This window comes from Ascaphus truei, chromosome 1 (assembly GCF_040206685.1).
Source record: "Ascaphus truei isolate aAscTru1 chromosome 1, aAscTru1.hap1, whole genome shotgun sequence".
Lineage (NCBI taxonomy): Eukaryota > Metazoa > Chordata > Amphibia > Anura > Ascaphidae > Ascaphus > Ascaphus truei.
Genome location: NC_134483.1, coordinates 161,355,749 through 161,378,552, shown reverse-complemented (window position 1 = coordinate 161,378,552; position 22,804 = coordinate 161,355,749). Strand labels below are relative to the sequence as shown.

Genomic DNA, 22,804 nt, shown 5'->3' with positions numbered 1-22,804 from the left:
GGGAGCTAGCTGCTTACTGCGCATGAGTCACCCAACCCCCCCCCCTCTCCACAGAGTCATTTGACAGACACCTCCACAGAGTCATTCATTTTCTGAAGTTAATCATTGTGTTTTTAACCCGTCCCTAGCCGAGCGTCAATCGCCTCACTGCGCCTGCGTGTACTCTAAGCCTCTTTGAGATGGGAGCTAGCTGCTTACTGTACATGACTCACCCAATCCCCCCCCCAACCCTTTGAGGCTTTGTTTATGGTAACGCTTTGGAAAATCCCTTCTCGAATTTGAAATGTAAATCTGATTTGCACAGCATTGTGAGAATTGAGAGTAAAAAAAACCATTAACTGATTCATGTTGTTTTGACATTGATTCTTATGCTGTGGGGGTGGGGGGGGGGGGTTGTGGTTGTCAATGATTATGATTACCAGGAATGTGAATAAATATTTATTTTATTTCATCAGGAACAAAAAAATACAAATATAAAAATAATCATGAATAATACATAATGCAATCTTTATTAAGTTCTTCTGGCAGATTGAAATTGGATAACCATTTAGAAAACATTTGTAAAACATGGAGCAACATGAATTATGCACATTTATAAGAATATTATGTAATAATATATATACACTGTAATGTACAATAAATGTATACTGTATATATATATATACATACACAGTATACTGTAAATAGTAATATTATTTTTTCCGTTGTTATCTTGTTCCTCATTCCGTGTACAGTACAGTAGTTCATTGAGAGAGGAGAGGTTTTGTGTACATCAATACTGCTGTTTATATACTGTATATTTGACTGTACAAACAGATTAGACTGGTACAACACACCACCTCCCCCCAGGCCACCCTTTTTTCCTGAAACGACAAGAAAATAAAAAATTAGTGCAGTTACTGTATGTGCGTACTGTATTATGGCATTGTGTGATATGTAGTACTACTTTAGATGACTGGTGCTGCTTTCTCTGAAAAGAAAAAAAATGATCAGTTAGTAGGCAGTTACTGAACTACTGTCAAACTAGTCTACTGTATACTGGAACTACTGTACTGTATACTCTGACTACTGTTAAATACAACTGTATGTAACCTGATGGCTGGTGCTGCTCTCTCTGTAAAGAAAAAACTGTAACTACTGTACTGTATACTCTGACTATTGGGAAAGAAAAAATCTGTGCCATACTTACCTGTATCATACTGTACTTACAATACTACTGCACAGTACTACTTTCCTGATGCTTGCCCATTACGCGCGATCACAATGGGCAACACAGTCGCAATATTGTCTATATATTTATTGCAGCGTTCCACGGTGATTACATCGTTCCAAAAACTCATTATGCCTTTCAACAACTCGTCCTTTTTGGAAGGTTTCGCCACTTTCCGGATATGGTCCTTCAGCTGATGCCAGACCATTTCGATCGGATTGAAGTCTGGCGATCTGTCATTGGAATAAAAGGACAATTAGTTTAAGAGATACAGTACACAGTAAAAACAGTGGGGGAAAAAATGAGACACGGTCTACTGCACTTACTCCGCTGGCGTCTTCACCCAGTTGATACCGCGCGTAAGGATATGCGCTGTTGACGCGGTGTGCTTCGGATCGTTGTCCTGGTAGAAGCGGTGACCATCCGGGAACTCGCGTGTGATATATTGCACTATCTCAGGGACAATGTTGTCTTGGAAGAAAGCTTTATTCATTATTCCTATAGCAAGAAAAGAAAAGTGCTCAAAAAACTACACAATAGTACAGTACAGTGCATACAGTAAGGTTACACTAGTAAAGTACAGTGCATAAGGCTACATTATATTTGATATATTATACCTTCAAAGATGACAATGCATCCTGGTCCACGCCTAGAGATGGCACCCCACACATGCAGCTTCACGGGGTGTTTTGGCCGCGGCTTCAAAGATATGCAGCCTTTTTTGTGGAATGCAAAGCTTGCAAATCTCTCCAGCGACACAGTAGACTCATCAGTGAAGATGCAATCCTGGAAAGTCTCCCCACTGTCGATCCATGCCTGGGCCTGGACCACTCTTTTGATTTTGTTTGCGTCCCGTATCATGGGGTATGCTCTTTAATGACAAGGAATAAATAATTTTAGCGGTACAGTACAGTTTCTTAAACAACACTTTTACCTCCTGTACTGTCCAGTACTAACCTCACACATCCATATTTCCATCCAATGCTGCGTCTCATCTTCTTTATGCTGCTCTTGGATACAGTCAGATTGTGCTTTTCCTGCAGAGTGTTTTTGACCCTTAATGCACTCTTCTCATCATTCTCCTCACTTATTTTGTCCACCAGAAGAGTTGTCTCCCTACAATATAAAGAAAATATATTGTTTTATTAATATGCAGCAATATAAAATTTATATATAAATATACAAAATATATATATTGTTGTAATATAAATATAAATATACAAAATATATACTGTATACTGTACTGATATAAATATACAAAATATATATACTGTTGTAATATAAATATAAATATACAAAGTATATATACTGTACTGATATAGATATAAATATACAAAATATATATACTGTTTTAATATAAATATAAATATACAAAATATATACTGTATACTGTACTGATATTATATAAATATACAAAATATATATACTGTACTGATATAAATATAAATATACAAAATATATATACTATACTGGTATAAATATACAAAATATATATACTGTTGTAATATAAATCAACAGAAATAACAAAAATATTAGATTTAAATAAAAATTTCTTTTATTTTTAAGTTGTATAAATATACTTACGCGTTATTTACCCTTGGTGCCCTTTTGCGGTCTCTGTTTTTTCCGTGTGCATGATAGCTCACGGTCTTTGCTGGCACAACGATGCCAGAAGTTGCTAGCCAGCATTGGATAGCAGCAATTCGGTGTCCGCTCGTGTACATCTCCTTAATTCGCATGCTGAGCTCCTTGGAAATCTTTTTAGCAGGCATTGCTGCGAGTAGAAAAAAATACAAACACAAGAATGTATATTCAATGTTTAGTCGATGTGTATTCAATGTGCAGTGAATCCACAAAATGGATGGTGTATTTATACGGTAATGACTCACATTAGAGTACGCCCACTTTCAACACCTGTACCTGGTCGCCATGCATAAAAGGTTACACACTTTGAATAGCCCACCACTTCATGATCTTTATCTGAACTTGCCCTTTTCCAGATACTGCATTGTGCCACCTGCTTCCATGGAGCAACCCCGATTCTACGGACACAGGAACCCACTCACCTCTGCCGTGCCTGTCAAGCAGAAAAAGCGAAAGGCGGTTGCCGTTTCAACGCCAAGGCAAAAGTGACAGGCTAAGGCCAATAAAGAAAACCTTCTGCTGACCCCAAAGGCTAAGGGTTTCAATAGACGTCAGCTTTATTATGTCAAGAAGATATACGGTGATGTACTCTCGACGCAAACGATTGGCAGCCAACCCATCGAACCCGCAGACCACTTCCTCACATACGCTTCGACGACTCTGCCGCCGCTGTCCCGGAAATCTTCAGTCCATCGTCTCCACCCCTCGTCCTTGATGCTGCCGCCGCCCTCCCGGAAACCCACAGGCCATCTTCTCCAGTTCTATCTGACGACGCTGCCTCTGAAATCCACGGGTCACTTTCTCCTTTGCTCTTAGACGACTCTGCTTCTCGCCCGGAAATCCAAAGGTCACTTTCTCCATCCCTCTTCGACGACGCTGCCACTTCTCCTCTACCGGATATCCACAGGTCACCTCCTCCACTCTTCTTAGACGTCGCTGCCGCTTCTTTCCATGGAACCCCCATCTCATCCTCCGTTGCACCCATCCACCCAGATGTTCACACGCCAAGCACAAGAAGCAGCTCGTTAGACCGGATGCTAAATGGGATAAGTGTGGATCTCCCCGGGAACTCTATTGTGCTAGCAAAGATAGATCTGCTTCTGGAGACAATGCTAAATGTGGAGCAACGGATGCTACAAATGGATAAACGGATGATACATATGGATCAACGGATGCTAGATATGGATCAACGGATGCAACATATGATCAACGGATGGATCGACGGATGGAGAAGATAGAGGCTGACATAGTGGGCATACATTATTTGCTCGGTGTTAATGCCCCTGTTTCCCCGATGCTGGAGCAGGGGGGTGACATGGATGTGATGAATGGGACCTTCGACCCCCTTCCATCACCAAGCGCACCCCCTCCACCAGAAGATGTAGTGTACATGTATGCCGTTGAGGAGGACATGACAACCCCGGCAAGACCACGCCAGGAGACAACACGGCGACCAAGACCGGAGGAAAGCTTCCTCCCAGACAACCTACCATCGCCCGTCGCCTCAAGCACACCCGCTCCCAAAAGACCTATAGTCGCTCACATCGATACGGTGCCCGACATCACCCTGTGCGATCTGCACCGGCGCTCAGGGAGAAGTATAGGGTGAAGAGTGCTGGTGCACCCCACAAGTATGCCTTGTTACTTTCTAAGCAACATATTCCCTACTCGTTGTACTGCGACTGGGCCTTCAAAGTGAACTACGACGGAAATCGCGTAAAAAAAGGCGCTTCCTGCCAATTTAAGACGGAACATTCGGGATGAAATGCGATGCTTTTATCCAATTACAGATCCTGTAATGAAAGGCGTTCGAGACTGCATTAATGGCGTTTTGCGCCATGCAAGGAATCGGCCATGGACGGACAATGTGGTGGACTTTCTGTAAGACCATACTGTTGTGCTGAACTGTATTGTACTCTACATGTTTTGACCTGGTGTACTTAAATAAAGGAGATGTTGTTGTGTGTTTTTTTTACTTGTATTTATACAGAAATGTTTTAACTTGCTGTCCACACACATAGGACCTGCACAATTCCAGTCCCTGAGGGCCGCAAACAGGCACGGTTTTCAAGGTTGTCCTGAAAACCTGCCCTGTTTGCTGCCCTCGAGGACTGTAGTGGTGCAGGTCTGACTGACAGTTTTGCACACCATCCCACTGTACTGTATATGTTTCTTTAATAAAGGAGATGTTTCATTTGTATACTGTATTTTATGAATAAAGTTTTTTTTGTAATCACAGGTAAGACCTTACTGTTGTGCTGAACTGAAATTGTACAATACATGTTTTGACCTGCTGTACTTAAATAAAGGAGATGTTGTTGTGTTTTTTTTTACTTGTATTTATACAGAAATGTTTTAACTTGCTGTCCACACACACAGGACATGCACAATTCCAGTCCCTGAGGGCCGCAAACAGGCACGGTTTTCAAAGGTTACCCTCAAAACCCGCCCTGTTTGCTGCCCTCAAGGACTGTACTGATGCAGACTGTTTTGCACAGCATCCCACTGTACAGTATATGTTTTGACTTGTCGTTCGTTAATAAAGGAGATGTTGCGTTTTGCTTATTTTATGAATAAAGAATTTGTTTTTAAAACATGTGACTGTAAACCATACTGACTGACATAAATGTTTTCACAAATGTAGCAGTAAACCATAGACCTGTTGATGTTTTGAATTGCTGTGCACTTAAAATGTTTCTACATTGTACAGTATTTGTAAATAAATGTTTTTGTACTTACTCCACCAATAAAAGAACATGTCGATTTGTTTTACATTGTTCCATTTGCTCCTTTGCTACTGTAACAAAATACAGTGTTTCTAGAATGTCGAAGCATACTGCACTGTATACTGTAGGCATGCTCAGTATAAGAGTATTACAAAAAAATAGAAGACACAAAATGCATAGTTTTTATTTTTTCGGGTTTACTACACAGTATACTGTACTGTATATAAAAAAGTATTGTACAGTATACTGTACGGCCGGAAAACATCAGCATACTGTACTGTTTCAGGTACAGTATTCTATCCTAATCAATAACAACGGCCACTAAACTGTAGACTCCGGTACGTGGGTTTTTAAATCCGATTCAGCAATGTGCAGGCATTGTTACACAAAGCGATATTATCCATGGAAATCCCTCCATTAGCCGTTTTCTTTTCTGAGGAAAAACAAAAAGAAAAGTTTTACTGTAATGGTCAGCCCCCTAAATAAGTTTCCAGCCAGTCCCACCAATAATTTTCTCGGGGGGCGTCTCCTGTTCACATGCGCATGCGCCTACCGTCGATGTAATGACACGCATACTGTATGCGTTTCAAAAAGGTTCCAATGCGCATGCGCCTAGCGTTCCACCAATAGTTCAGTATCTGCAGTACAGTACTGTAGAAGCCGCTCAGCCAATAATATTGCTTACAGGAGAATCGCTTGACTTTTGAATCGCACCAATATTGATACTGTATTATCAAAATAAAAAAAACACAGAAAATAATACGGCAACAATACTCACCATAGAATTTCCCATTCAGCTGGCGCTGGCGCCGGTTCACTGTCAGTCCAGCATTCTTGATCATCCACGTCGATAGTTTGCAGCGGGACTAGTCCACCTGTAGTCAGCTGATGAGGCTGGAAATTGCTTAGGTACATACAAGCTTGAGCGAAACTGCGCGCGAAATCCGGCTCGGGCTCAGGGTTGTCACTGACGGCGGGACTGTCTTTGGAAGCCAGTGCTGGTGCATTGCTTGGCAGCGACTGTCGTTTCTTAGTTGGTTTTAACACGACCCTTCGCCTTTTGCCGTCATCATGATCATAGATACAGGAAAAAAATGGTGATACACACCAATACCCTCCAACAAATTGTGGCTCAATACGATGAAAACAGGGATCGCTACATAACCTTTTCCTTATTGCACGCTTCCACGTATGAGGAGTTGGCGAAAATTTGTAAAAGTCATAGTTTTCGACAAAATACTGATAAATGTGAACAACTGTTGCCATCTTATCCTCTGTTGCATTAATCGCGGCCCATATCAAATACGCGTAACTTCTGTCGGGTTTTTGGAAAGCGGGCTGCACTTGAACACTCATGGCGGGCGGGTCTCTGGAGAATACTGTAACCGAAACTGGTCTTTGTCTTTCTTTAATATGAAAAGCCTAAATTGATACATTTTTGCAACCTCTTCCTTCAGTCTCAAGGCCAAGTTACAATAGCACACTGTGATATCTTTTTTAAACGAAACACCTGCAAGTCGACACATTACTGAAGCGCATGTTCATTACAATTCATGAATATCTGCCATCTGGCAGACACGCGAAGAATTCCAACCTATTAAATCCGAACCATTCTCAATAAACGCATCAACCGCACGTCAGCCGCGCATGACCCGTGGCTGGGAATGCAAAATGAACGCGGCATGCGCCAGGTGAAGAGCGTCGCATTCTAGGAAAAAGCCAGGGGAAAAACGGCGATTTGTTAGAATTAAAGCTGCCGCAGCAGTATGTCTCCATAGTCAATAATTGGCATTAGCATCTGCTGTGCAATACGCTTTCTGACCAGGAGACTTAGGGAGGATTTGTTCCTGTAAAGTACCCCTAGTTTGGCATAGGTCTTGGTTGTCAGGGTATCAATGTGCATCCTGAATGTTAAGTGGGAGTCAAACCATATGCCCAGGTATTTAAAACTAGTGACAGGGGTTAGGGTGGTGTTAACGTTGGTTCTAATCTGGAGCTCAGTCGCTGGCAGCTTTAAAAATGTAGGGCCTCATGCAGTAAGCGCCGATAAGGCTTTTATCTGCATTTTCCCGCCAAAATTGGATTTGAGATTCAGTAAGCGCCGCTAAGTGCTCAAAATCGTCAGTTTTTCTTGCCGATAAAAATTTATCGGCATGCGGCTGCCGATAACCCACTTATCGGCACTTTTCGGCACTTTTTGAAATCGGCTGTATTCAAGTAGCCCCGATCAGCTTATCGGTGCTGATCGGCATTCAGAAATGGAGATTTCATCGGCAATTGGTCCCGCCAACTAAAGTTGGCAAGTTGGAGGGGAGAAGGATCGGCAAGGTTGCCGGGACGGCACTTAGAAAAAAAACTTCATCTCTACATCAATGGTGTCAATGGAGCGGGGACTTATAACATTATAGGACTGTTTCCGTTCTATTGCTCATAATAAAAATGTGCTTGGCATTACAGTGTCGAGGTCATTCACTTCATCGTGTCAGCGCTTACATTTATTATTGGCATAACATTGTACTTTTATATGTTATGATGATTTGCGTGTCACATTAGTCTTAATGTTATGATGTGTCAATGGGAAATCCTATACTCAACTCTTAAAGGAACAGGTCACATAATATGAAACATGTTACTTAAGTGTGCTTCAATTTATTATATGATGTAACACATTTCACACATCTAACAGATCCAGCGTATAGTAATGTTGGTATACATTACAGAATGCTTTGAATGTGTAACGCATGATCTAATGTCAATGTAGCTGTTTGTTTTCATGTTTACATGTACTTTGTGACCTCCCTCTTTTGATGACGTCCGCAATTGGACACTCAATAACATTGCATGTTTACATTGTACACGATGCATTACAATCACTTCATGCTAACTTATACACACATCTATAATAGTTACTCATTTTTACACGATTGAAACTGAATCAATAGCAACTATCCTGATGGCATTAAATTATGCATATGCATATTACAATTAGTTCATGTGAACAGGTGACAATAACATGTCAAATTACACATGTTGCAACGTAGTTTCTCAACGTCAATGTCATGGTTGTATCCTAATTTGATGACTGAGTGTTGCGTACTGAAGTGGTACATGCATTACACATTCCAGAAATACTTGCCAATAAATGGTTGTACAAAGCTTAACGTTACATCAATCTCAAATATCATGATTGCCTGGTGAACACACATAAATAATCCGTTTAATTGGTACTGGATACACGTTGGGAGTGAACAACTTGGATATGTTAATGTAACACCTTGCACTTCAGCAAGTCACCTGACATCATCACATAGGTATTTAAAGGAGGGCAATTACCTGCGCATTCACAGCTACAGACCTGAAAATGATGCGAATGTTTATGAGACGGAGGAAGATTCTATTGGACGAGAGGCTTGCTGATGGAGAGGATGTCACAGGCCAAGGAAGGGACAGGACAGAGGCAGGGACAGTGGCAGGGACAGTGACAGGGACAGGCACGTGGACAGGAGAGGGAGAGGGAGAGGGTAAGGAGATGAGAGGAGAAGAGAGAGGAGAGAAGTTGTGCCTCATCCTCGTTTGTACAGGGAAAGAACCCTGTTAGATGGGATGAGTGAGGAGGAGATTGTAAGTCGCTATAGTTTCAGTTCAGCAGCAATCTTAGCTCTTTATGAAGAGATCCAGGGAGATTTAGATTTTGTGACAGCCAGAGGTCGTGCAGTCTCTGGGCTTGTTAAAATGCTGTGCTCATTACATTATCTTGCTTCCGCGTCATTCCAGACAACTGTGGGCATAGTGGGCGGGGTCTCGCAATCTACATTCTCGCGGGCCTTTACCCAGTTTCTTTGTGCACTGAATAGACGCGCAAGGAATTATATTCATTTTCCTACAGAGCACACAGAGTGGCTGGAAGTCAGGAATGGCTTTTATACCATAGCCAGGATACCATGTTTGATGGGTGCAATCGATTGCACCCATGTTGCTTTGATCCCGCCTAGTCAGAGTGAGCATGCTTACTGCAACCATAAGCACTACCATTCCCTGAATGTACAGGTGGTATGCGATGCCACGATGAAGATTATGCATGTGGTAGCCAAATTCCCTGGTTCCAGTCACGATTCCTCTATCCTGAGAAACTCATCAGTCTTCCATGCTTTTGAAGAAGACTATTTTGGACCTGGTTGGCTGGTGGGTGAGTACATATTATGATGTGTTAACAAACAACTCTTGGTTTTCTAGGAAATGTTGTATGTAATAATGTTAACACAAATTGTTTCATATTTGTGCACGATGGATTATAGGTGACTCAGGATACGGAATTAGGCCGTGGCTGTTGACCCCTGTGGCAAACCCTCAATGTGAAGCAGAGGAGAGGTACAATGTTGCCCATATATCTATGCGATCCGTCATAGAGAGGACATTTGGGCTTCTCAAGACAAGATTTAGGTGTCTCGATAGAACTGGTGGGGCACTTCAATATAAGCCTGCTAAAGTGTCTGATATTATAATTGCATGTTGCATTTTGCATAATGTGGCACTCCGCAATAATGTACAAACAGACATACGTCAGGGCTTGGAGGAGGAGCATCCCGTCAATTTACCAGCGGACACTGACCAAACAGCCAGTGGTGTTGAGACACGTCTGAATTTCATAAACACTTTTTTTCATGTAAGCAAATACATATATGTTCATAATACTACATAGATGTATTCATTCTTTGTTATGATAAATACATTTGTCCAAATACCATTCACTTAGGAAACAGATGAATATGGTTCGCACACCTTTCTCTTCTCTGCTGTGTGGACAATTGCATGTGGCACCGGTATGTCATTCATCAACAGGTGGTATTATACTTCTTACCACTAAAAGGTGTTGTGTGTACGTCAGGAAATAATGTGTACTAAATCTATATTTTCTGTACATGCTATTTTTGGTTAGGCATACACAATAAGCCTACTATGTCGATAGCCAATAGCTAGTGCAGTATGGTTACATACAATTTTTCTTTTGGAGTGTGACATGTGAGTCACAATGATGTGTACACTATTGTGTTTTTCAGATCATATTTGACGTATTCTAGATGTTGTTTCATATCACATACAAAATTGTCAATTCTGTGTGTTGCTTACCTTAATGAACATGTCATGACAATGATTTATATTCATTCATGTTTTCTTTATCAAGGTATATAACTTCAATGACTGTTCATGGTATGTATTTCAATTCACATCTGTCATAAGATGTGCAAACCTCGATACAGGTATAGTTACAGGATATATAAACAGAACGTAATGAAAAAGATGTGACAATTGAAACATGTCGTTTCTGTATTGTGTACTTGCGTTTAGCTACACTTGGTGGTTATTGTGCAGTGTGTTTTAAAATCATTAGGGACATTACATAACATGTAATTTAGCAAACGTAACAACATCCATTCATGGAATATAGGGGTGGGGGGAGAGAAGGGGATAAACCCTGCTCAGCTATTGATTATGGGAGGAGAACATCCATTCATGCACATGAGCGATGTTAACACTCAATGCATGTTTGTATGAAAAGACCCCAATGTTTTAAACATCATTAACAGTGCAATGTATGTGATTAGTTGTTGTATCACTTCATCTTCATGTTGATTACTACATTGTCACATGTGTATGTATAAGTGAAAGATGTGTGTTGATTTGACGTACATGTAACATGTGTCAAAATGTTAACACCATTCCAAAGTATAGTTCTTTGGATTCTCAACTTTTCCTAATTCATTCAACACAATGACAATGTTGTTAATATAATTTTTATTTAATTCACATTAGTTATTCATAATGATCATGATCCTTTATAACTAATGTCAACATATGAACATAAATGAAGTGGACATTTGCATACGCACACAGTTCAGCAACAGTGTGTGTGTGTGTGTGTTGTAGTTTTTGTGTGATGCATGTATTTCTACGTAAAATAATATAAACCAACATAATAATGTTGCTTTTATCATCGGCCTCACTTAGCTATGTATGTGTTGAACGTTTACTAATAACACTAAACTATAGTTAGTCGTGTGAATAAAATGTACACACAAATGTTCATGGATTCATGATCTTTAACTAACATTCATTAGCTCATGCATGTTAGGTTACCACTACAACTTAGGTGATAATATAAAATGCACACAACTAAACAGTTTCTATCACCTCACTATTGTTATTGTGTACGTTCAGATACAATGTCTACGAGTTGTTATGTAGCATTTACATTCTTTGAAAAGTCACACGTGAGATTATAATATATAGTAGATTAATGTGTTTGCTGAGTGATAATGTTGGTTGCATATATCACATGGCAATACATATAATGTTAGTAGAAAAGAACAAAAAAACAATATAAGTTCTAACTTCAGTGCTTAGCAACATCATTATGTTAATTAAGTGCATAGTAAATATTTGCATAATAGGATAACATTATGTAGTGATTGTTAATCTGCGCACCAATCATTGAAAGCATTGTTACATATTTATTATAATAGTTGTTCGCTAGTCGTCACAATCATCTAATATAACGATTGGCTCACTGAAATCATACATTGGTCCCATGTATTCATCCGCGACATCTGTGAAATACAGCAAACACATGATGTTCAAAGATGGCACATTTATATATGTCTCAGCATGACAACGCTTAACACATCTCTATATGATTGTGGATATTCACGCATAAGTAACGTATATGTTTAAACTGCAAGGATAAAACTACAGATACAGAACTGTCTAATTTTTCTAATGGCGTTGCTGGCATTACTACTGATATGTTTTTTCCGGTGCCTGTATACATAATAATGTGCGTGCACAACGTCTGTTGCACGCGCACGTCACGAATGTGTGGACTAAGTCTTAGCGCATGCGCAAAACGATGTGTACGCTGTGCGTTCAATACATGTCCCTCCATGGTGCTGCTAGCAGTACGCATATCATGGCTGGAAGTTATGATATGGAAGCGAAACAAATTCACTTCTACACACGTACATATCTAAACTTTGTAAACGGACGTGTGCCCACGGAAAAAATGGACAATCAGCCAATGAGCGAACAAAATACGTGTGACGTCATGTTAAGGCACCGTGAAATGCACGCAAACACCCCTCGTACTGAATGAACATTGGCCTCCAGCGCTGTGCACGCACCACCCCACCGACGCGCGCGCATGACACACTGCACTGACCGTAACAATAAGCTACGGGGACAGCCAATACGGTTTCAAGCGTGCACGTCGGTTGGGGGTGGGGCTTGCATCGGTAACCTTTTTAAGGACGCCTTGGGACATTACCACGGTCCCACGTCATATGTGGGCGACACTTTGTTTTTATATGTTGAATGCTAAACAATGAGGTGTGTGTGTGTGTTACAGTTAGTGTAACATATTGAAAGGATACTTTAAACGCGATAATATTCTAGGATTTAGGACTCCGTCACCAATGTGTACTAATGGTTCGTCATGTAGTATATTGTTATAGGAAATAATGTCTTTGTGCACGCTACATGTAAGCCTGTCTGCAATGTTAAGCTGTATCCACTCATTTGGCTAACAAATGGTGTATATTATTAATGTAGACATTTATAATTTGAGTAAAGGCATAACGAAATTTGTATTTACCATTCTTGTTGAAGTCAAAACTGATTTGGCTGCAACTGCTCACTCCAGGAAGGCACAACAGTATCATCCATGGTTGAGGCAACTGTTGAATCCTGAATCACACACATCTCCATGAGGGCGTCATATGGCTCTGCAGTGGCTTCTTCAAACAAGACGTCCGGAGGTACGTACAGTTGTTGGTTGTTTTCCCATCCACATTGGTATTGCCCATATAAGTTTGGATACATATCATAGTAGTTATGTCCATCTTGCATCTGGTCTTGATGAATGGAAGGGGCAGGTAGATCAGCAGACGCGACAGCCGGTGCGGCTTCAGTGTCACTGGTATTAGGCAAAAATATGCTATTTAACAGAAGATATGTTCCATATTCCATGGTAAGTTTAAATGATGGCGCAACATGCCAGCATCCATATCATTGATTTAGCCGATCATGGACACGCTCAAAACATTCATTTGCAGATAAAGTGAATCGTACAGAAGTTTTAAAATTTCGTTGTTTGTCAGGTTCTTGGTAGTATGGATATTTCATTTGGATCAAGTCATAGATTTTGGCCACGTTTGCACTTTTCTCTGGCGTTGATTCGATTGCTTCATAAATCATAAATTTGTATGATTTATGTGGATGGCTGTGCAATGTGGAAGCTTCTGCCATTTCTTCTCTCCAAGTGTACGTTGTGTGAAGTTGAACGCATATGGATGTCTGCTGAATGTGTGAATAGTTACATGTTATCTTTGCGGTTTCTTCCAAGGTTATAATACAACCTGGCAGTTATACGCCTAGGTTTTCTCCCACAAGAAATTTGTTACAATAATTGGCTGAACTTCTTTGGGTAAGATACTCTTTTCACAGGAATCGAAACTTTACTTTCGGCTTAGGCAATCAACATGTTCAAAACAAGTAGACTCTTTGAATGAGAATAACAAAGTGTGTGAAATCATCTACAGTGCTATGATGAACAGATTTCTGGTTACACTTAGCTAGATGTAACCATACACACACATCTCTATGTTTGTCTTTTTTTTCTGTTTTTCTCTCTGTCTGTTTATCTCTCTTTCTCTCTCTTTCTCTATCTGTTTCTTTCTCTCTTTGACTCTCTCTGTTAGTCTCTCTTGATATATACATAGATATAGATATATATATATATATATATATATATATATATATATATAAATAAATATATATATATAATTAGATATATACAAATATATCAACATATATATTTATCTATATATAATTAACTATATATTGTGTGTAGATATATATATGTATATAGATATGTATATATATATCTATATCTATATATATCTATATCTATATATATCTATATATATCTTTATATATATTTATATATATATATATATATATATATATCTCTACATTGAAGGCCTTGTGTGCAAACAGGCCTTGTTGTAATTCTCTTAACACTTCATTACAGTTTATAACATTACTGGGTGAGTATGTTTGAGGGCCTATTTGAGTCAGCTGTGTAGAAGTTGTATTTAACAGCAAACAAGGCCTCTTTTGAGCCATGAAGGCCTGTACTGTTCATTCTGATTATATATATATATACAGTTTTCGACAATTCATTATAACTACTCGCCCGTGGCGGGTGGATTTAGGACGCTGGCGAGCCGTTGCTGCGGCTCTATGAATTCCACTGCTTGCGCCAATTTTTTTTTTTTAAATAAATAAATAATCCCCCTCCCTGATTGGGTTAACACTGGGAAGAAGGCCGGCAGGCAGCGCTGAGTTAGCCCCTTCCCCGGATCTCCTCCCCCTCCTGCCCTGATCTCCTCCCCCTCCTGCCCCTGATCTCCTCCCCCTCCTGATCTGGGGTGTCCGCCACCTGGGATGCGGGGGGGGGGGGGGGGTTGTGTTGCGCGGCTGTGCACGTGGGTGGGGTGGGGGTGGTTCCCGCTCCCATGTGCTGCTCCGCTCCAGTGCTTGCCCGCTCCCGTGTGCTGCCCCGCTCCCGTGCCTGCTCCCGTGTGCTGCCCCATGCCCACTCCCATGTGCTGCCCCATTCCCGCTCCCGTGTGCAGCCCCGTGCCCGCTCTCGTGTGCAGCCCTGCTTCCGTCTGCTGCCCCGTGCCCACTCCCGTGAGCTGCCCCGCTCCCGTGCGAGCTCCCGTGTTCTGCCCCGTGCCCGCTCCCATGCTTCCCCCGCTCCCGTGCGAGCTCCCGTGTGCTGCCCCATGCCCGCTCCCGTGCTTGCCCCGCTCCCATGTGGCCCGCTCCCGTGTGCTGCCCCGTGCCTGCTCCCGTGCTTGTCCCGCTCCCATGTGGCCCGCTCCCGTGTGCTGCCCCGTGCCCGCTCCCGTGCTTGCCCCGTTCCCATGTGGCCCGCTCCCGTGTGCTGCCCCGTGCCTGCTCCCATGCTTGCCCCGCTCCCATGTGGCCCGCTCCCGTGTGCTGCCCCGTGCCCGCTCCCGTGCTTGCCCCGCTGCCATGTGGCCCGCTCCCGTGTGGTGCCCCGTGCCCGCTCCCATGCTTGCCCCACTCCCATGTGGCCCGCTCCCATGTGGTGCCCCGTGCCCGCTCCCGTGCTTGCCCCGCTCCCATGTGGCCCGCTCCCATGCCTGCATGGGGTGGGGAGGCTGGAGAGTCGAGTCTTGGCAGTTCCCCCTACTCCACTGTGTGTGGAGGGGGCTTCCCCCTCCCTCCCCGTCCCCCCCCTCCCTCCCCATCCCCCCCCCTCCCTCCCCATCCCCCCCCCTCCCTCCCCACGAACAGCCGCAGGAAGAGTCGGGAGCAAGATGTCCTACATTGCTCCGTGGGGAGGGTGAGGTGCCTGTGTTCCTCCGGAACTGACACCAGCCCAGGGGAACCCCGAGGAGAGGCATCAGCTGAAGAGATCTGCTCCGCAGATACGGGGTGAGTGATGTCATCAGCCCACCAACATTTAAAGCACCACTCACACTCAGGTGTATGTGTGTGTGTGTGTGTGTGTGTGTGTGTGTGTGTGTGTGTGTGTGTGTGTGTGTGTGTGTGTGTGTGTGTGTGTGTGTGTATGCATGGGTGTGTATATGTGTGTGTGTATGCATGGGTGAGTGTGTGTGTGTGTGTGTGTGTGTGTGTGTGTGTGTGTGTGTGTGTGTGTGTGTGTGTGTGTGTGTGTGTGTGTGTGTGTGTGTGTGTGTGTGTGTGTGTGTGTGTGTGTGTGTGTGTGTGTGTGTGCATTGGTGTGTGCGTGTGTGTGTGTGTGTGTGTGTGTGTGTGTGTGTGTGTATGCATGGGTGTGTGTGTATATATGGGTGTGTGTGTGTGTGTGTGTGTGTGTGTGTGTATATATATATATGTGTGTGTGTGTGTATATATGTGGGAGTGTGTGTATATATGTGGGAGTGTGTGTGTATATATGTGGGAGTATGTGTATATATGTGGGAGTGTGTGTATATATGTGGGAGTGTGTGTATATATGTGGGAGTGTGTGTATATATGTGGGAGTGTGTGTATATATGTGGGAGTGTGTATATATGTGGGAGTGTGTGTATATATGTGGGAGTGTGTGTATATATATGGGAGTGTGTGTATATATATATGGGAGTGTGTGTATATATATGGGAGTGTGTGTATATATGGGAGTGTGTGTGTGTGTGTATATATATATATGGGAGAATGTGTATGTGTGTATGGGAGTATGTGTGTGACACCAGAGGTTCCCCCCCCCAATCAGTCACCTGCCCTGGTCAGTCAGTCACCCATGCCCTGGTCAGTCAGTCACCCCTGCCCCGGTTAGTCAGTCACCCCTGCCCCGGTCAGTCAGTCACCCCTGCCCCGGTCAGTCAGACCACCCCTGCCCTGGTCAGTCAGTCACCCCTGCCCTGGTCAGTCAGTCACCCCTGCCCCCCTCTCTCTGGTCTCCCCCCGTCTCCCCTCTCTCTGGTTTCCCCTCTTTCTGGTCTCCCCCCGTCTCCCCTCTCTCTGGTCTCCCCCTGTCTCCCCTCTCTGTATCTGGATATCTTATTTACCCTATATATCTTAACTGCCCTATACTACACCAAAATAACCTATACTGCTTTCTTCCAGAAGCTTCACACGGGAGACATCAGAACCCCCCCCTAACCCAGAAGACAGGTAGGGAACACCTCCCCTCCAATGTATAACATTGCGGGAATGAGGGTACCTGGACATTGAGGGACTGCGGATCAGGTAAGATCTGACTCTGGCCATAAGATGAACGATCTCAGGGTTGCCATACTCAAAGGTAATCTTAAAACCCCAAAAGAGAAACGGTTGCATGAATACAAATTTATGCAACTGTTCGGGACACTTAGCAGTGGCCTAAACAGAGATCGAAATTTTATGAGTCATTACTGACAGTAGTGAACTCTCGTCCCATGAGCGCTAAAGGCCATGTCTGTACATACTGTGCTATATGTATGCACACACAGCTGTCTCTCACACATACTAATACTCCTTGTTTTTCCATCCCTATACACCAATAGGGACCACTAAGTATCCACACACACTTTTAGTTGTGCTACAAACTCTCACATTTCCACACCCACCCACACCATTTATATCCACTCCCACTCCACACACACCTTGTGTAAAGCACTGTATATACTGTGGGCTCTCCACTCATTTTTATTCACACTGATACACATACACACTCTTTCTTCACTTGCTTTCAGTAACCTTTTGACACCTCTAGCCATAAAACACATCCACACCGGGGGAAGGAACAGCACAGATAACATTCCAAGAGACACTGTTTTTAAGTATACCTTTTGCTTCATTCATTGTAACATCGCCGGAAGAAGAGATCAGTGTATCTCGAAAGCTCGCAAAAATAAAAGCATTTCGTTAGCCACAGAACGGTATCATCTATTTATTTTTTGATTACATATATATATATATATATATATATATATATATAGAGTGCTAAACTAAAGCCATTGATGTGTGTAAGTAGGCCTTGTTGTAATCATATTCAAAGTTAAATACAGGTGAGTGAATTATGGGCTCAATCATACTGATCCCATAATTTTAGCAAGTGTCCTAACATTTATATCTCATTAACATAAGGCCCGTTTGCTGACAACAGTGTCAGAGATATATATATATATCCTGCTGTCCGGCCTTCCTGCCTCTCACCTGTCTCCCCTACAATCTATCCTAAATGCTGCTGCCAGAATCACTCTACTCTTTCCTAGATCTGTCTCAGCATCTCCCCTCCTGAAATCCCTCTCCTGGCTTCCAATCAAATCCCGCATCTCACACTCCATTCTTCTCCTCACTTTTAAAGCTTTACACTCTTCTGCCCCTCCTTACATCTCAGCCCTAATTTCTCGCTAGGCACCACCCCGACTCTTGCGTTCTGCTCAAGGATGTCTTCTTTCTACCCCCTTTTTATCTAAAGCCCTCTCCCGCCTTAAACCTTTTTCACTGACTGCCCCACACCTCTGGAATGCCCTTCCCCTCAGTACCCGACTAGCACCCTCTCTATCCACCTTTAAGACCCACCTTAAGACACACTTGCTTAAAGAAGCATACGAATAGCACTGTGAACATTCTGAACACATGATACATAAAGCTTGTCCCCCTGCAGACGCACTTACCAGAACTCCCTCCTCCTGTCTCTGTACGTTCTCCCTACCTACCAATTAGATTGTAAGCTCCTCGGGGCAGGGACTCCTCTTCCTTAATGTTATGTTTGTCTAAAGCACTTATTCCCATGATCTGTTATTTATATTTTCTGTTATTTATTCGATTACCACATGTATTACTACTGTGAAGCGCTATGTACATTAATGGCGCTATATAAATAAAGACATACAATACAATATATATATATCTATATCAGTTAATATATATACACACACACACACACACTGTGTGTGTGTATACATATATCCATAGAGATACAGAGATAATAAAGATATATTCATACACACTTACAGATCTGTTATTGTAACCAAAAATCATACATGATCACATGCCAACATTATGAACTATGAAAGAAGATTAAGGTAAGTAATGTGTTAGAGTTAAGACACCAGAAAACACAACATCCAAATGTATGCTGTTATATGGGTACTTACTTAAAGTTGTATTTCAATAATATTAGCATGAAATGACTATCTACATTATCAAACAAACCCACATACATCTTATCTTGAACAAGAGCTAAGTGAATGTCAGATTCTATAAACATGGCAAGTGTGTAATATTGTTGAACCATTAATCAACTGATGATTAATACATATTCATATGTTATTAAATATACCTTAATTCAGTGAGTGAGCATTTCTAAACATTCATGTGTACAAGGACATACTTGAATGTTATCAAGCATCTGTACATGATCATACATACACTATGCATGAAATAGTCTGCAGTAAACACCACCAGGACACCAACACATTTAGTGAATGTGATTATTTATTTTTGTTTATCCTTTTGAGAGCGAGTCACAGGCCTGCTTGTTGGCTGTGTTTGCCTTATCCCTTTGCCAAGTACTTTGGCCTTAACTGTACGACTTGTACTGGCCTGTGGCAGTTCTGTGGCACTGTTTGTGGACTGTTGCACTTCAGTGGCACTGGGTGTGGGCTGTAGCACTTCAGTGGCAGTAAGTGTGGGCTGTTGCACTTCACGGGTACTGGCTGTGGGCTGTGGCACTTCAGTGGCACTGGGTGTGGGCTGTTGCACTTCAGGGGCACTGAGTGTGTGCTGTGGCACTTCAGTGGCACTGGGTGTGGCCTGTTGCACTTCAGGGGCACTGGGTGTGGCCTGTGGCAGTTGTGAACCAGTTGCTAAACATTGCACGACTGATGGTGGAGCAGTTTCTTGTTTTGGTGGTTTAATCTTTTTCCAAAAGCTGGTTAGTAGTAATTGTTGCCCTAACTTTTTTTTTCCTGTCTCATTTGCAGGTGTCCGTTCCTGATTTTGAACAGATGTAAGCGGTTGGATGTTGAGAGGGACCTGCACAGAACTTGCACCTACTGTACCGGTATCATCCAGAACTGGGGAATGAAGAACTGATGACTCTGGAGAAAAAGTAGCAGCATGTAAAGATCCATCCTCAGATGGGGTAAAGTGGAATTGTTGTTCTCTTGCAGTAATTCGCAACTGATTTGCTTGGCTTAGATTCACAACTATTGCTTGTAATGTCCTGTTTACATTTTGGATTTCTTTAGGAACTTGGATGATGACTCTTTCAATTTGTGACATTTGTGATATTGACCTTTCCTGCAGTGATATCATCCTTTCAAGCACTGACATCATTTCTGAATGGTGACGATTTTCTTCACCCAAGATTCTTTCTTCAGAAGCTGCAATAGCTGAGTAGGTGTCACGAGCAGGAGGAATTGAATGCTGTGTTAATCCAGGAGTGGGAACATCTTCATGGTCACTTGAGTGAATTTGTCCTTGAGTGGCAACATCTGGTTCTACAAATAAAGAAAGACATTATGAACTGCCATGGAACTTTCACTTGTTTTTCAATATAATGATAGTTGTTCTCATAGTGTAACACATAATATGTTTCCATAATTTGTAATTTGTGTCAAATTAAAAGTTTATGCTTGAAGTAACAATGATGTTTCGACTCAGTGTGAAAGAAGAACGAATGAAAGTTTGTTGTAACCTCACAACTCCTAGCTGATAGTTTACAACACACACAATACATGTTGTCAGAAAACACTACATCTTCTGTGACAATAACTGATGTGAAGTTAATTACATGTGAAAGGCATTTATTTAGCATGGCAAATTAACATCTACAAATGTACACATTAGATGTGCTGCACCTCATACACTCATCTTCCATGCTTGATGGTGAGCTGGATGAGCCAGGTGATGAGACATGTTCAGTGTCAGGTGACACATGAGCTTCAGGAGCAACTATATAGAAGAATAACATAAGAATTTTATTGACATGTGTACATAATTAACATTAAGTTTGTGTAGTGGGAGTATTTTTGGCTAAATATCAGCATCACATAACGAAATGACAATGATATGTTTCTGGCAAGCTGTACATTATCCATCTTAACATCAATGTACATGTGAACCTAATTGGCAAATTTATTGTAAAACCCATACAACATACAATGTTCATGCAGGAATGCGTTGTAAAATTAAGTGTTCTGTTGTACATACACTGCATATGTTGTGTAGTAATCTAACAATAATAATGTACATCACTATCATGACAGCAAAGTTGACTCTGCTTATAATTCAGTACCTAATTGTGGAAATGTGAATGAATGTTTTTAGTGATCTGTGTGAACATTTAAGAGAAGCAGGTGTAGCGCTCAATGTGGCTGACACTCATCAACACATGCAGTGTGTAGCTCACAGATGGTACTGGTGTGATAATGTGGCGTATCTATAAGGTAAAAAGAAGATATGAGTGAACGAATGACTAACGTATGTTTTCATATATAGTGGCCTGTTGGGTGAAAGTCTTCAGAGAATTACCATTTCAAATGAATGTGATGAACTTCTGTTCACCTTGTCAGCTTCTAAAAACTGTAGTCCCTCCCCCAAGACGTGACAGCCCCCTGACCTTTTATTTGTTTCTACCACCTGTAAGCCGTCCCACAAGACTTGACCGTAACATGACCCTGTGATCTGGCTCGGTGCCCAACCCACCCCCTGTGTTCTCCTCTATGCTGTGATTACATATTAATTGCAGCTGGTTTCACACACCGGTACATGAGCGAAATAAAAATCTGAAGTGAGCTACATATGAACACAATTAAATACCATATGGTACATGTTCCTATTTATGCTCTCAGTATACTACATGAAGCGAAAAAAGAGCTTTAATTAAACATAACGAAATGGGTTTGCGCAAATTATGAATGTTCGCCTTTGAATGCACAATCTTCCATGCAAGACTTGATGAGGCAGTAATGGCCTGTTTATAGGTGTAACATAGATTATCACTAATTTATATATATAAATATATATATATATATATATATATATATATAATATATATATATAATATGTATATATGTATATATGTATCGACACATACATGAAAAAGTGAATTAGGCATTTGTGTGCACAGACACAGTATAACGAAGTTATACATTACTGTGACAAACAATGAGTGCGGATGTGCTTTGTGGTTATGCATGTTAACACATTGTTTGTACAAAGATTCACACATACATTCTGCTTTCAACTATAGGGCAAACATGTTGAATGCTTTGTAAGGTAGAAGGTTGCAGTGTGTGTTATTTGGAAGATCATTACACATAATCCCTTCATGCAGGTCAAGTTGTGTATGTTTACTCATAATGATGTCATCCACGATAGCTGAGCCAATACATGTTTCCAAACACACACATAGAGATATATATCTATATATATATATAAAGCAACTGTAAATATTACTGTATGCTCATTTGCATGTCTTAGACAGGTCTGCAACCCTGTCTTTCCCCATTATCACCCAGCATACAGCGCTTCCACTGCAGCAAGGGATTCTGGGAAATGACATGCAAATGAGCACTCAGTGCCACCTTTTGCCACCATATATATTAAATTTTACTTTTTGTAGGACAACTAGACAACCTCCAGTGCCAGAAGCATGCATCCGTTGTGCTTGTATTTTTTT

General features: G+C 41.8%; 1 long non-coding RNA gene across 1 annotated transcript; it reads left to right on the top strand.

Annotated features, from left to right (window-relative positions):
* The first annotated feature begins 13,240 nt into the window (after positions 1-13,240).
* Positions 13,241-20,699, top strand: LOC142469854 (uncharacterized). Its single transcript, XR_012789109.1, has 3 exons — positions 13,241-13,388; positions 20,103-20,263; positions 20,428-20,699. It is a non-coding gene; the product is annotated as an uncharacterized LOC142469854 (long non-coding RNA).
* Positions 20,700-22,804: the final 2,105 nt, after the last annotated feature.